This window comes from Gymnoscopelus braueri (assembly GCF_963280865.1).
Source record: "Gymnoscopelus braueri genome assembly, chromosome: 10".
NCBI classification, from domain to species: domain Eukaryota; kingdom Metazoa; phylum Chordata; class Actinopteri; order Myctophiformes; family Myctophidae; genus Gymnoscopelus; species Gymnoscopelus braueri.
This window is the reverse complement of record NC_137611.1, coordinates 30,791,484-30,805,158: the sequence shown is the minus strand read 5'-3', so window position 1 is coordinate 30,805,158 and position 13,675 is coordinate 30,791,484.

The following is a 13,675-nucleotide window of genomic DNA, read 5'->3' as shown; positions in this document are numbered from 1 at the left end:
GTCTGCAGGTGTTTTTCTGTGTGCGTGTGCACTATTGAGGCAGCCTGTATACAGAAGATGTTCAATTGAATAGATTTTATTCAATAGAACATAGGATGTTGCTCGGCTCAGCTGTAATCAATAGGCCCTTGTTAACCCACTCCTCGCATCAAGGCAGTATGCAGGGCATTTGTGTGTAAAATACTGTATATCTGCGTGATTAAATAGGCCTACTGTACATTAATCTAACTATCGAGCTACACTTTGTGTAGCAGAATGACAACAGCAAAACGTTGTTACAGAAGTAAGTGAATGTTATATTTGAAATGCAGTATTGATATGATTCCAATGGTCTGATTCCAATCCTCTGAAAAGACAAGATTGTAGTGGTAACTGCTTCAAGAGTGCAGAGCGAATGCCATAGTTAGCTTTTTAGTGTGGGGTTAGAGGGTTCTCCTTCTCTTGAATTGGGTAGTGAAAGACACAGTATCTTTAATGTAAAGCACTTTAAGCTGCATGGTTTGTATGAATGGTGCTAGTAGCTATTGAAATAAAAGTTATTACATTATGTAGTGTCTCCAACTTCATCTTCAAGGCGACGGTGATGGCCATCATGGACCCTACGGGATGAGGTCAGATCACTGACACAGTGGTGTCATGAGAACAACCTCTCTCTCAAGAAGACCAAGGGGCTGATCAGAGAAGACAGCACGCCCCCATCTCCATTGACGACGAGACCAGTGGTGTACTGTGAATTCTTTAACTGGTGGAGCGCCAAGTCACCCACACACACTCGTGCATCCATGCGCGTGAGAGCAATCGCTGATTGAAATAACCTCTTTATTACAGTATATCGAATTTTATTCTATTTACTTGCATAATGGGGATACTTTAGTGTTGTCATATGCATTTACCTTGCAGACGTTAGTTAGTTAATGAATCAGCCACTGTTATCCAAACTGCTTCAGAACATCTGACAGTGTGCCTACACCTACAGCACTTAGCAGGTCACACAATGGACCATTCATATGCATCCAGCCGGGGTCATTCTTATGTTGAAAAAAAAAAAGGTGGGCACTGGGCAGTGTAAGAGGCATGTGGATGGTTGTTTTTGATCGATACGCGAGGTAGACACACTCTGAACTAGTGTAGCAGCACTCCACCGCGCCTCACCTCCAGTACACCCCTGGAGGAGAGCGTACACATCTCTGAAGATCTCACCATGGCCCACAAACACCATGAACATGCATGGAGAAAGGCTTAAGGGCGTCTGTACTGCCTGAAGCGGCTGAAAAGCATGAGCCCCCGCATCCACAGGACGCTCTACATCAGCACCATCGAGGGCATCCTAACAAGCTGCTGCATCACTGACTCGTTTGTTAATTGCGCCGCCCACGACCGCTCAGCACCACAGAGGGCGGTGCAGGAGATGGCCAGCACTAACCCTCTGCATTGTGATGATGCAACGCACCGTGAGCTTGTGGGTTTTTGCAATATTTGAAAATGCGTGGGGAAGAAAAAAGCCTATAATGGTATGTCCAAACTTTCTGTATAGTTGTATACAGTGCTATATAGAGCATAGCATGCACTACCATAGACTCCCATTGTAAGAATGGAATGCGGAAAAAGCATTTCCGCATTATCTCAATGAGGACGTTCCAATGTTCCAATGGAGCTACAGCAGACAACATCCCGCTTTGTGGCGAGATCAAAGTGTGACGGAATCACAGAACTCTCTCTTTAGCACTGGTTGTATAGTTTGCAATAATAATGTATGGTTGTCGCGAAATCCCAAAACACGCCTGGACTTGGTACACCAGCGTGCTTCGGCACACCTTTTGGGAACAACTGAACTAAGGGACAGTTTCCACAGCCAGGCTGAACAGGTGCTGAACAGGTGCTGAGCCCTGTCAGTTTTTCCCGCTCCCATTACATTATCACTCTATTTATGTTAGACACACTCCCATTTCTATACATTTTATGCATATTTGATATCTGCTGCTTTATTTTCACAAGAGACTGAGGAACTCTGTCTTTATTACACACTTTACTTACGATACACACTATATACTTTTATACTTTTTATATTTTATCCTATTCTTATTTAACCCATTAAGACCTGAACTTATGTTTCTATATCAGTGGTTCTCAAACTTTTTCATATATATATATATTCAAAGATTTGCACAATTTTCACGATTTTTCAAAAATAACAGATCTACAAGCTCGTAGCGCGGCACTCAGTGCCGCGCTATGAGCTTGTATATCTACTATTTTTGAATAGCCAAAGTGTAAAACAATGCTTTTTAGCTCAAATCAAGAAGTGACACAGATGCGTTCCAAATGCTATTTTAATTTGTGGATAGCTTGCACTTTCTTTCTTTCACCCACTCTTTTACATCTGTAAACTTGATGCGACAATGAAGTGTAGTTCAAGTTGAAGTGGCTGATCAGCAGAACGGAAGGAGTGCATAAAGGAGTTTGAGGAAAGAGGAAAGCGGAGAAGGAAGGAAGAGAGGATAATGACGATGATGATGGTAATGAGGAGGAACTAAGGAGCATCTCCTCTTATCCAGAATCCAATTGATTTAGGTTACGGAGCAGGTCACATTATTCTGTAGAGCGCTGCTAACATCAAAAGGTTGAGTCAGAGGCACACAAGCTTATGAATTTTTGACAAGGGGAAGAGTTGAGAACGTGCCGCCATTCGTCCAATTTTTCCCTTTTAAGCTGAATTGTGTGATATTTCTCAAAGTCGAAAGTCCTCAAATTAATAGGCGCTGTGCGGAGGTTTCATTGAGACATATATGTCTCAATATATATGTCTCTCAGCTGTCCTACTGCACATGTCTGTCTCCCTCTAAACTGCCTCCCTTTGAGCTACACAAGTTTAAAGAACACTCAAATTGTACTTTAAAAGAAAATACAAATAAGTGTGAGTGGACCACCGACTCTCCTTAAAATGAAAATAAAATAGATGACAGTTTGCTACTTGTATATTAATAACCATACAGTAGCTATACAGCTATAGTGTTGATATAACACAGCTTTATGTAACGACTCTATAGAGTTTTGTGCTAGTCAGGAGGAAATACAGAAAGCAGGACAGCATACCACAACATCCACCAGCGCACATCACTGAGGACTTGTCATGGTCATGGACAATGCACACGGACACTGTGGTGAGGAAGGCTAGTGCCTGTGCCACCCTCAGACAGTTGAGAAATCTCAAAGTCTCACAGAAAGTCCTGAAATCCTTCCACCCGCCTACCACTCAGAGCATCCTGACAGGGGCTATCACTGTTTGGTATACGGGAATAGCTCCTTCCGGGCAGTGGGGGAAAGTAACTAAGTACTTGTACTCAAGTGCTGTACAATTTTGAGGTACTTTGACTTTACTGGAGTATTTCCAATTTTCAGTACTTTTGCTTGTGCTCCACTACATCTCAGAGGCAAATATTGTACTTTTACTCCTTTGCAATTATTTGAAAACTTTAGTTACTAGTTACTTTGTAGATTTCGATTATTACAAAACATACATTAACCACTTCAACCGTATACATTTCGGCCATTTGAAAAAAGCCGATCTACAAGCTCACAAAGCGTCGCGAGCACTGCTATTTTTTCATTTTTTTCAAATGATTTTTTATACATTTCTACATTGCAGTATTGATACTTTTACTTGGGTAAAAAAATGTTTTACTTCTTCCACCACTGCTTCCGAGACCAGCGAGCCTTGCAGAGGGCCGAGTGCACTATGGGGACTTCCCTCCCGTGCATGTAGGACGCATACTCCGGAAGGTGTTTGAGTAGAGCTAAAAGGATTTTAAAGGCCATAACGTCATGTTCCCAGTTAATGGATTGTTTGTGCCGCTGCGGCCAGGCAAATATCTGCATTGTCACAAAATCACTACAAAGAGATTCAATTTTCATCAGGGTCCTGAACAATGACCATAATATTGCCTGTCTTCAATCTGTAAATACCTGCTCACAACAAAGCACACACAGTTATTTATTTATTATTTCACACCACAAATGCTACAAATGTCACCGTTTGTTGTCGAAACATGATTTCCTTCCACCATATGAGGCACAAATGGTCTCGTTAGTCATGTGACAATATCTAAGATAAGACAGGGTTTTGATACTCCACACTGTTTGCCTGTAATTGCCTTCAAAAGTGTGTGGCCAGGGCCTACATCAACAACATCCACTCTATGGAGTGCACCTCCAAAACTACTTTCATTTCTACCCATATGGGGTGCCATAAACTCTAACAGTTGCACCATTTGTTGTGCAAACTCTATTTTCCCTGCAGCGTCCTCAAGTCCTGATGGCTTCACCCCGCGGCTGACACAGACAGCCCTAGGTAGGCAACCTGGCCTGGCGGAGATCTGTGCTTAGAGGAGAGCACCTTCCCAGTTATAACTCGTTTTGTTTTTACATACCGTTAGCACAGTCTGTAGAGCATGTCACAACATAACATTTCACTGCACATTATACCTGTACGAGTGACTGACAAATACAACTTGAGTCTTCAGCCTTGAAGTGGGTGGCAAAACATAGGGAAAGCTTACTCGAGCAGAATGTCCAGGGTTGTGCGCCGGGCTCAGGTGCCTTTGAAGAAAGGCCTTTCTCTGTGAAGACCATTAGAATGGTCAGAGTCGAGACAGAAACGCAGCAACGCTGACCAAAGAATTTACTTTAAATATCTGTGAACTGTCTGCGACTTCTTGTCATATAAGGACTTCTGTCTGTCTGTGCAACGGTGCAAAAGGACAAAAGACTACTTGAATGAGTCAGGAGCAGCAAAAAATAATATTCATGAAAAAAGTACACTAGGTGAGTCATGCCCCTCTTCATATATGTGTGTGTGTGTGTGTGTGTGTGTGTGTGCGTGTGGGTGTGCGCGCGGCTGTAGCACCCCTGGGCGCCACAGCCCATATACTGAAAACCTGTGCCGTAGTGACATAGTGGAGATTTGTGTTTGCAGCACAAGCAGCGTGAAATGTATGTATGGAATTGCAGCGAGTGCATGGACAGAATGTTCCCTGCAACCATGGATCCCTCCATGGAGAGCAACATAATTCAGTGGAATGAATGCCTCACCAGGACCATTCTGATGAAAACAGAAAAGAAAATGTGGACAGAGGAGATTGAAGAGAGGAAAAGTATTTTTTTTAGATAAGAAGCGCACTTCAATTGAAAAACTTGTTGATCTCACACACACACACAGGAGCACATGAATACGTTTACCAGAAATTGTACAATATAAAGGCACCAGCATGACAGACTGAGTCTCACACAGTCTGACTGAGGATCACGTCGATTACAGCGAGAACTACAGCTTCAAGTACAGCAAGGAAGTGAAAGACAGTTCAGGGTCATCAATGTGTCTGTATGTACACAGACAAAATGTGTCCGTGGCAAATTCTAGATTTTGTTTTTTACACACCATTATAATGTTCTTACTTTCATCACACGACCCAATTACTGAATGTCAGTCTCCAGGTTTTCTTCAGAATATGTATGACACTAATTGTCTCCGCCAGGCCGAAAGGCATGGCGAGAGAGTATGTTTTGCCCCCTGTCCGTCCGTCCGTCCGTCCGTCCGTCCGTGTGTCCGTCCGTCATTCTGTCTGTGGACAGCTAATCTCCGGCACCGTTGGCTTGCTCGCAGTGAAACTGTGCACACACACTCCCTGGATGCCACAGCAGAACCTCTGCCCCAAATCTTTCACATGGGCCTTTTTTAGCGCCACCAGGAGGCCGATTTGTGCAAAACATATTTTTTGACAGTACTCCTACAGATTTTGTCCAAAAATCCCGCAAATCGGTACACAGTATCTTTATAGTCATTAAACAAAACACGTCTTTCAGATTTTTCATATTCCATCCTGATTGACTAAAAATGGCTTCCAAAGTTTGTAGGAGTGCTCCGTTTTGAACAAAATGCCTACAATCATAAACACAGCATGCAATTTCCTTGAAATTTTGCACGCATATTTCCACTATGCCGAGGAAGAAATGCCACACAAAATTTTCAAATCAGCCTCATGGTGGAGCTATAAAAGGCCGATTCGTGTTTTTACCTATAACTGCACCGATCTGTGTAAAACTTTGTAAACTTTGTAAGCGCACTCCCTAGAGGTCAAGGAAAAACCTTTGCCCAGCATTTTTCACATCTGCCTTTTATAGCGCCACCAGGAGGCCGACTTATATAAAACAATTGTTTTATATTACTCCTTCCGATTTTATCCAAATTTCACGCAAATCGGTACACATGATCTCTATAGTCATGTGATAAAGACGGATGTGTTTGATTTTTCATATTCCATCCTGATTGACTAAGATTGACATCTAAAGTTTGCAGTAGTGGCTTGTTTTCAACAAAATGCCGCAAATCATGAACGCAGCGTCCGATTGTGGTCAAACTGCACGCTATGTTGAGGAGCAAATGTCAACCTTTTCACATTGGCCTATTATAGCGCCACCAGGAGGCAACAATAACCTACCTGACCTGGCGGAGACCTGTGCTCCGAGGAGCACTTTTTCTAGTTTACTATGACACTATGTATGGCACAGGACAGTGGTTCTCAAACATTTTATTTTCAAGGACCCCCATAACTCTGAGAGTGTACAAAGTGATAGCCTGGCATTGGCCAGACTGATAACGCGGATTCACTCTCACGTTCCTCCCCCGGTAGCAGCCTGGGCCATAGGGAGCGAGTATGAAAAATCTGAAAATGATCGGGCCAATCAGTGACTGCGTTTCAACTGCTGTCCGTACAACAGTGAAAAGCATCAAAATCATTTTCTGATTTCTCATACTCGCTCCCTATGGGCCACCGAAGTCCAGACTGATACCGGGGAGGAACGTGAGAGTGAATCCACGTTATCAGTCTGGCCAATGCCAGGCTATACAAATGGAACCAAATCTTGGTTCCATTTGTAAACTCTCGGAGTTACAGACCTGTAATGGACATTTACTCTTTATGTGTTTGTCTACTCATTTTGTATGTCCGTGACTTGGCGATGACCCCCGAGTAAGACACCCATTTTGATGGGCGGTACAGCACCAGCAAGTGACCAGCTTTCACACTAGAGTAAACAATACCTCAGTGAAGGAAGAGTGGTGTCCTATGCCTCACTGTCAGAGTGCCTGAAACATGATGCTTTAGCGACATATAACTCATCTGGATCCTGTGCTCAAGTTCACCCAAGAAGAGCTCCCAGCAGCTAAGCACATTCGCTTCATTTCAGATGGAACCACACAGAAATCAGTACAGGAATAAGTAAGTAAGTCAAATTTCATGTTTGCAATCTTTGCAACCAGGACTCCATGAGAACATGACAAAATGTATTAACATAAAGACACTTTAAATAGCCATTAGTGTGACGAAATTGGCAAACTATAACATTCTTGGAAGCTATGATTACCAATGTATTACTTGCCTGACAACTTCTGACAAATCAGAATCATTAATGTTATGGACGCTAACCTGTTTAATGGCCTATTCTATAAATATATTCATAGTATTAGATAAATGGTCTTTTTTGGTGCAAATAATTTTTCAAGGTAATTTGTTTTCTAAATTGGATTTTTATGCAAGAGAAACAACTGGAGACCCCACAATTACCTCCGCCACTAGGTGGCACTAGTCAGTTGGCTACGGTTGATGCTATGCGTGTCTTGAGTAGTAGATTTCTGCTTATATTATAATCCCTGTAACATATGTGATATAGCACTTTTCTGACCGTACTACCGATGACTGGTGGAGAGATCATGCCGGTGTAGCGATGACAGGCTGGTTAGTGGGGCTAGTGGAGAGATGGAGAGATGGGAGAGGCTAGTGAAGTGATAACCTTTGGTCCTTGGTCTTGGAATGAGATTCAGACCTGAGTTGAATTGGCATTTAAAGCCTCCCTATGTAACTTTTCTTTAATGAATACAATTACATTTTGTCCAATCTGTATGGTAGAGTATGTTAATACAATATAACTCATACAAGTGGAGTGGTTGTATTTTGTCTCCCTGCTCTGCTATTGAGACATTTAGATCTTGTCAAAGGTCATGTCTCATCTAGACACAGGATCTGACACGACCTGATGATCAAGATCCAATTTATCCTCCGAGCAAGCAGGCAGGCTCTATTAGCTCAACGGCAAAAAAAAAATGGAAGCACTTAAGCTGGAAACCAGGTTCAAATCCAGGGTAGAAGAGGAAAGTTACATACATTTTGTTATGGCGTTTTAAAACAGACGTTGTTTGGTCACATGTCCAGTTTCTATCCAGTCACATACGTCCATGATCTAAACTGATCAACAAAGCGGCCCATTTTAACAGACTGCTGCTCCCTGCCCATGATGATCAACATTGTTTTAGTGCCATCACCACTGCCAACTCATAACTGATCAAACTCCCACCTCCCCAGCCGACTCCTGTTGCAGGTATACCGTTTGATGTGGGTTCATAGATGTATTATCACGTTCATTTAACTGTGTATCTCTAGGCTATGTCCTATGGGGGCTAATGTCAAATATCATATTCATTTAATAATCGTGTGTCTTTAGGCTCTGTCCTATGGGTACTTATCATGTTAATATAATAATCGGATCCTAAGGCTTTGTTCTATGGGGACTTATGATCTTAATATGATTAGATATAATATAATGATCTTAACTGCTTTAGGCTCTGTACTATGGGGGTTGGGAGTTCTGTGTCATGCATGTGCAGATCTGTTGTGGAGCCACAATACCAATGTGCACCATTGCAGTCAATGGTTTATATCTTGACAAGAGTCCTGAGCAAACTCTATCATCTGCTTCACATATTGCGCAGGTTTGTCATTTTCTACACTTAAAGGTTTAATGACATTCACTTTTACACCACATTCAAAGTCTTTGTCCTGGTCCTTCAAAAGTGTACAAAAAGTTTTAAGTGAAAATTCCATTCCAGTGATCCATGGCAGGTGTTTTTCTCTCACATTTCTAAAGCCTTTTCAACTGCAATGAAAAAAGAAATCTTTGCCTGCGGGTGTCGCTGGTGAGGGATTTTGCCTGTCAATCATCGCCTCTGCTCCGCCCCCCCCCAAAGGAAAGGATAGGGGAGGGGAGGGGCGAGGAGGAGAGTGGGCGGGATTAATCGACTGTGACCTCACTGTCGAAGGGCCAAGCTCAGATTACTTTTCAGCCTAGTTATTCAGAAAACCCCAGACCACAGAAAATCCACTGAATGTTCTAAGTTCAGGTTTTTTGGGTGTAATTGAGGTCATAAAACCCCAAATAAAACATTGAAAATAAAAAAAGTGAAAATGAATGTCATGATACCTTTAAGGCTTTGTTCTATGGGGACTTATGATCTTAATATGATTAGATATAATATAATGATCTTAACTGCTTTAGGCTCTGTACTATGGGGGTTGGGAGTTCTGTGTCATGCATGTGCAGATCTGTTGTGGAGCCACAATACCAATGTGCACCATTGCAGTCAATGGTTTATATCTTGACAAGAGTCCTGAGCAAACTCTATCATCTGCTTCACATATTGCGCAGGTTTGTCATTTTCTACACTTGTATTGCAATTCAAGATAGATCAAGTATGTGAACACATATGTGCTTTTTGAAAAGAAAACCAAATGCATCACATGTACCATTCTCAGGCAAATTAATCAATAGATGACATAGTATACTACCAGAAACTACCAGTAATGGGCTCAAGGGAGAAGTGGGTTCTATATAGAGCAAGAGAGAGGTTTGGGTTTATGGACAAATTAGTGGGATATGGACTCTTATTAGGATATGTACAGTATGTATGTATGTATGTATGTATGTATGTATGTATGTATGTATGGCATTTAGGAATAAGGTTAGGCTAGCACACCAATTTGATATTTTTTGGTAAGAAAATCTTTAGATATCGCTATGGTGATGGATGATGGAATGTTGAATAGCAATAATAGACATCAGTAATGGCGAATGACTGACAGGAATATGCAAGTGAATAGCAAACATATATCGATATATTGACATAGATCTACAAGCTCAAAGCGTATCATTTCACAGTGCGTTTTGACCTTGTAGATCTGCAATTTTTTTCTAATTGTGTGTGACATTGTAGTATAACGAAGTAGGCCATAATGAACAAAAAAAAATAAAAAGTTAAAATATGTAGATGTGAGGTTTTTGCCCGACAGCAATGATAGTAGAACGACATCGTATGTGATTTGACTGCGTTACGTATCTGTGGAGGGAGGCAGGGAGCTAAAGTCAAGGAAAGGAATGGTGGCTTCCATATGTTCAACCTGACACATAGTGTCATTAAAACATACAAACAAGCAATTAAAAACATCACATTTTCAAGATATCCATGGGGGCATATGCCATCTGGTACTACATTAGTGTTTACCACCACCCACACATGTACTTCTTCCTTTTTTTGTATTTCTCATAATCCATTAGTGAGTGGAACATTAAACCCTGTGCGAAGTAGTTTGAAAAAAAAAAGAAAGGAAAGAAAATGTATAGAGATGCACTATAGATTATTTCAATTGATTTGAGTTTGAGTCAGTCCATTTCAATATGTTACCTACAGAGGGCACTGTTGACCACTATATACCTCTGTTTGTGTATGACTTGGTGTTAGGGCTGATATAGATGCAGCTCTGGTTAGTGGGAAGGGACACTCCAGGAGGGGAACGCCCGATCCACCTTAAAAGCATTTTGGTTTTATTGAACATTTGTTATAATAATATAACAAACGAAATCGTCACAGAAGCTGATGTATACTGTACCAGAACTCAGGCAAAACTCACATATTACATTGTTTATGTTACAATTAATTATTCATACATTATAGTGCTAGGTTAATTACTGGCTGACAAATAACATGTCATCTAAAACAGTTACAAGCTTTGTTTATAAGGCATCTGAAATGTTTTGTTTCAAGACAATTAAACTAGTATTTTTCCTCACATTGGATCTAATATCCCGTAACTGCCACATGATAGGCTACCGCCATTTTGGAAATGCTGGTCACTAAGCATCTCCACTGAAACAATTTGGGCACCTCAAGGTACCTCTGTGGTTATTTTTGAGGGGAGAATAAAAATAAGAGAGGAGAGGCCTCTCTTCAATTCAATTCCTCTATCTTTATTTCCCCAAATATAGCTGGTCTGGGGATTCTTGCAGGAAGAATTCAGATTAGAAGCCCAGAAAGTTTGGTCCACACTGCTCAAGTCAGTGTTGCTGTGTTTGTGGTACAGAAATGTTGCACACTGTGTTATGAAGGCCTCTAACACATACTGCAAGACTAGCCACTGTAAATCAGATCTACTGTACATTATTCACATTTGAGTGGGATGTAGGGAACCTTATACAGTCAAGAAGAATCAAGAATCAATAAAAGTACGAGCAGCAAGATATTGTTGGTATTATTGACCAGTTGTTCTGCAGAACTGTGCTAACATAATACACCAGTAAAGTAGTAATAACAAGTATCATAAAGCTCTGGTGAAAAGAAAAGATTGTGGTTACATGATACTGTGTTCTCCAGCGTGGAGAAAACACTAGTCAAGGAGCTATTTTTCCACAGTGACAGAATCCAGTATGCTAGTCTGTATATAATCTCCACTGCAGCTATACAGTACGTAGACTCCACCACTCGGCCGGAAATCCATTTCCTTGCTTTCTCTGTATACTCCTAAACCCGTGTCGTAAATCTCGTTAAATTCGGACAAAGTCACAAACAATTTCTCCTCCCTTTGTCTTTATGCCTGGTTTTCACTTGTTGCTATTGAACCTGCAGGGTTTTTTCCCCACAGCACGGTGCACACACATTCAAATGCCTTGGGTGCACGGCTGCTGAGCCCCACACTGCACCTGGGCTTTGCAGATTACAGCAAATATCTGTTACTTTGTGGTATAAGTACTTAAGTAAAAAATGATAGGGTTTAGAGTGAAGTTACTGCAGCCTACTGTATGTGTAGGGTCCTTTACAGCTGTGACACTTTGGCCTGGAGGAGGCTAGCATGCAGCTTCCATCATGTACACGGACAGAAGTGTATTCCCACTTTGCATGCAAAAAAATATCATGCAAATACTGTAGGTTACAGACTGTAAATCCTGTAAGATATAATGTCTACAGGTGCTTTCTTGACCCACACATGCATTAGCACATAAAGGGTGATAGAAATCACATGTACTGTATGGTACCAACCAACGCTGTTGAACTGCCCTTGCACAAGGCATAGAACATTGGTATATTTCCATAGAAACATTGTAACAAAAGTGCATCTGTTTCTTTGCTCCCGAATCACCCCGTTGATTGTAATACAATCATTATGTAAACTCGGGCCACATTAAATGACTTAATTAGTTACACAATGAATAAGAGTATCTAACACACACATTGAAACCCTTTGGCACAAAAGAGTAATGAGGAATATATGTGCTGTGCATATGATATGGCTGTATGTGCCTACATTATGCGAGATGTCTCATTGATAAGACCGCGGTGTTCTTCATTATGACACATTCAGTACATATAGGTACAGATGGTGAATATGAGTATCATTTGAATTCCATGCACTTGTTGTCTTATCCATGGCATAATAAGTGTATACTATATGTGCTGTACTGTACTGTACTGTTCAGTGTGTGTGTGTGTGTGTGTGTGTGTGTGTGTGTGTGTGTGTGTGTGTGTGTGTGTGTGTGTGTGTGTGTGTGTGTGTGTGTGTGTGTGTGTGTGTGTGTGTAAAAGGAAAACTACCTGACACACTGGAAATAAGCAACACAAAAGCAGAGTAAACTAGAATGCTATCTGGCCCTAAACAGAGAATACGCAGTGGCAGAATACCTGAGCACCGTGACCGACCCAAAACAAAGAAAAATCTTAACCAGGTACAGACTCAGTGAGCACAGTCTTGCGATCGAGAAAGGTCGTCACAGGCAGACCTGTATCCCGAGAGAAGACAGACTATGCACCCACTGCACACAAAATGAAGTGGAAACCGAGCTACACTTCCTAACCGTCTGTCCATTGTACCAAGACATCAGAGACACATACTTCCCACAGATTACAACCACACACGGAGATTTTGAAAACATGACCAATGACAAAAAACTCCCATATCTGCTAGGCGAAGTACAACAATGTGCAAACACAGCAGCAAGATTCGTGAGTTGCTGTGATAGGAGAAGGATATCAAACGGAACACAACCACCCTAAAGACTAATCATTGTGTATATTCCTGCACTATACCTGCACCCAGTGATCTTGGTACATAGAAATTGATCTATTGAAGATTCTGACTTTCAAATGTACATATTTTTTGTTTTGATTGTATTTCTGTATTGTTGTATTGTGCTTTGGCAATGTAAACGTATGTTTTCTCATGCCAATGAAGCCCATTGAATTGAATTGAAGTAAGTGTGTGTGTGTGTGTGTGTGTGTGTGTGTGTGTGTGTGTGTGTGTGTGTGTGTGTGTGTGTGTGTGTGTGTGTGATTTATTCCAGTTATGGTCCCCCACAGAGTTATGATTGCTGGAGTGTTCATCTCGCCGCATCAATCAGTGTGTGTGTGTGTGTGTGTGTGTGTGTGTGTGTGTGGAATGTGTTTGTTAAAATGTGTACATAGTACATTTTGTACTGTTCCCCCCCAGTGGTAATGCAGCATGCGACAACTTAACATGTCCTC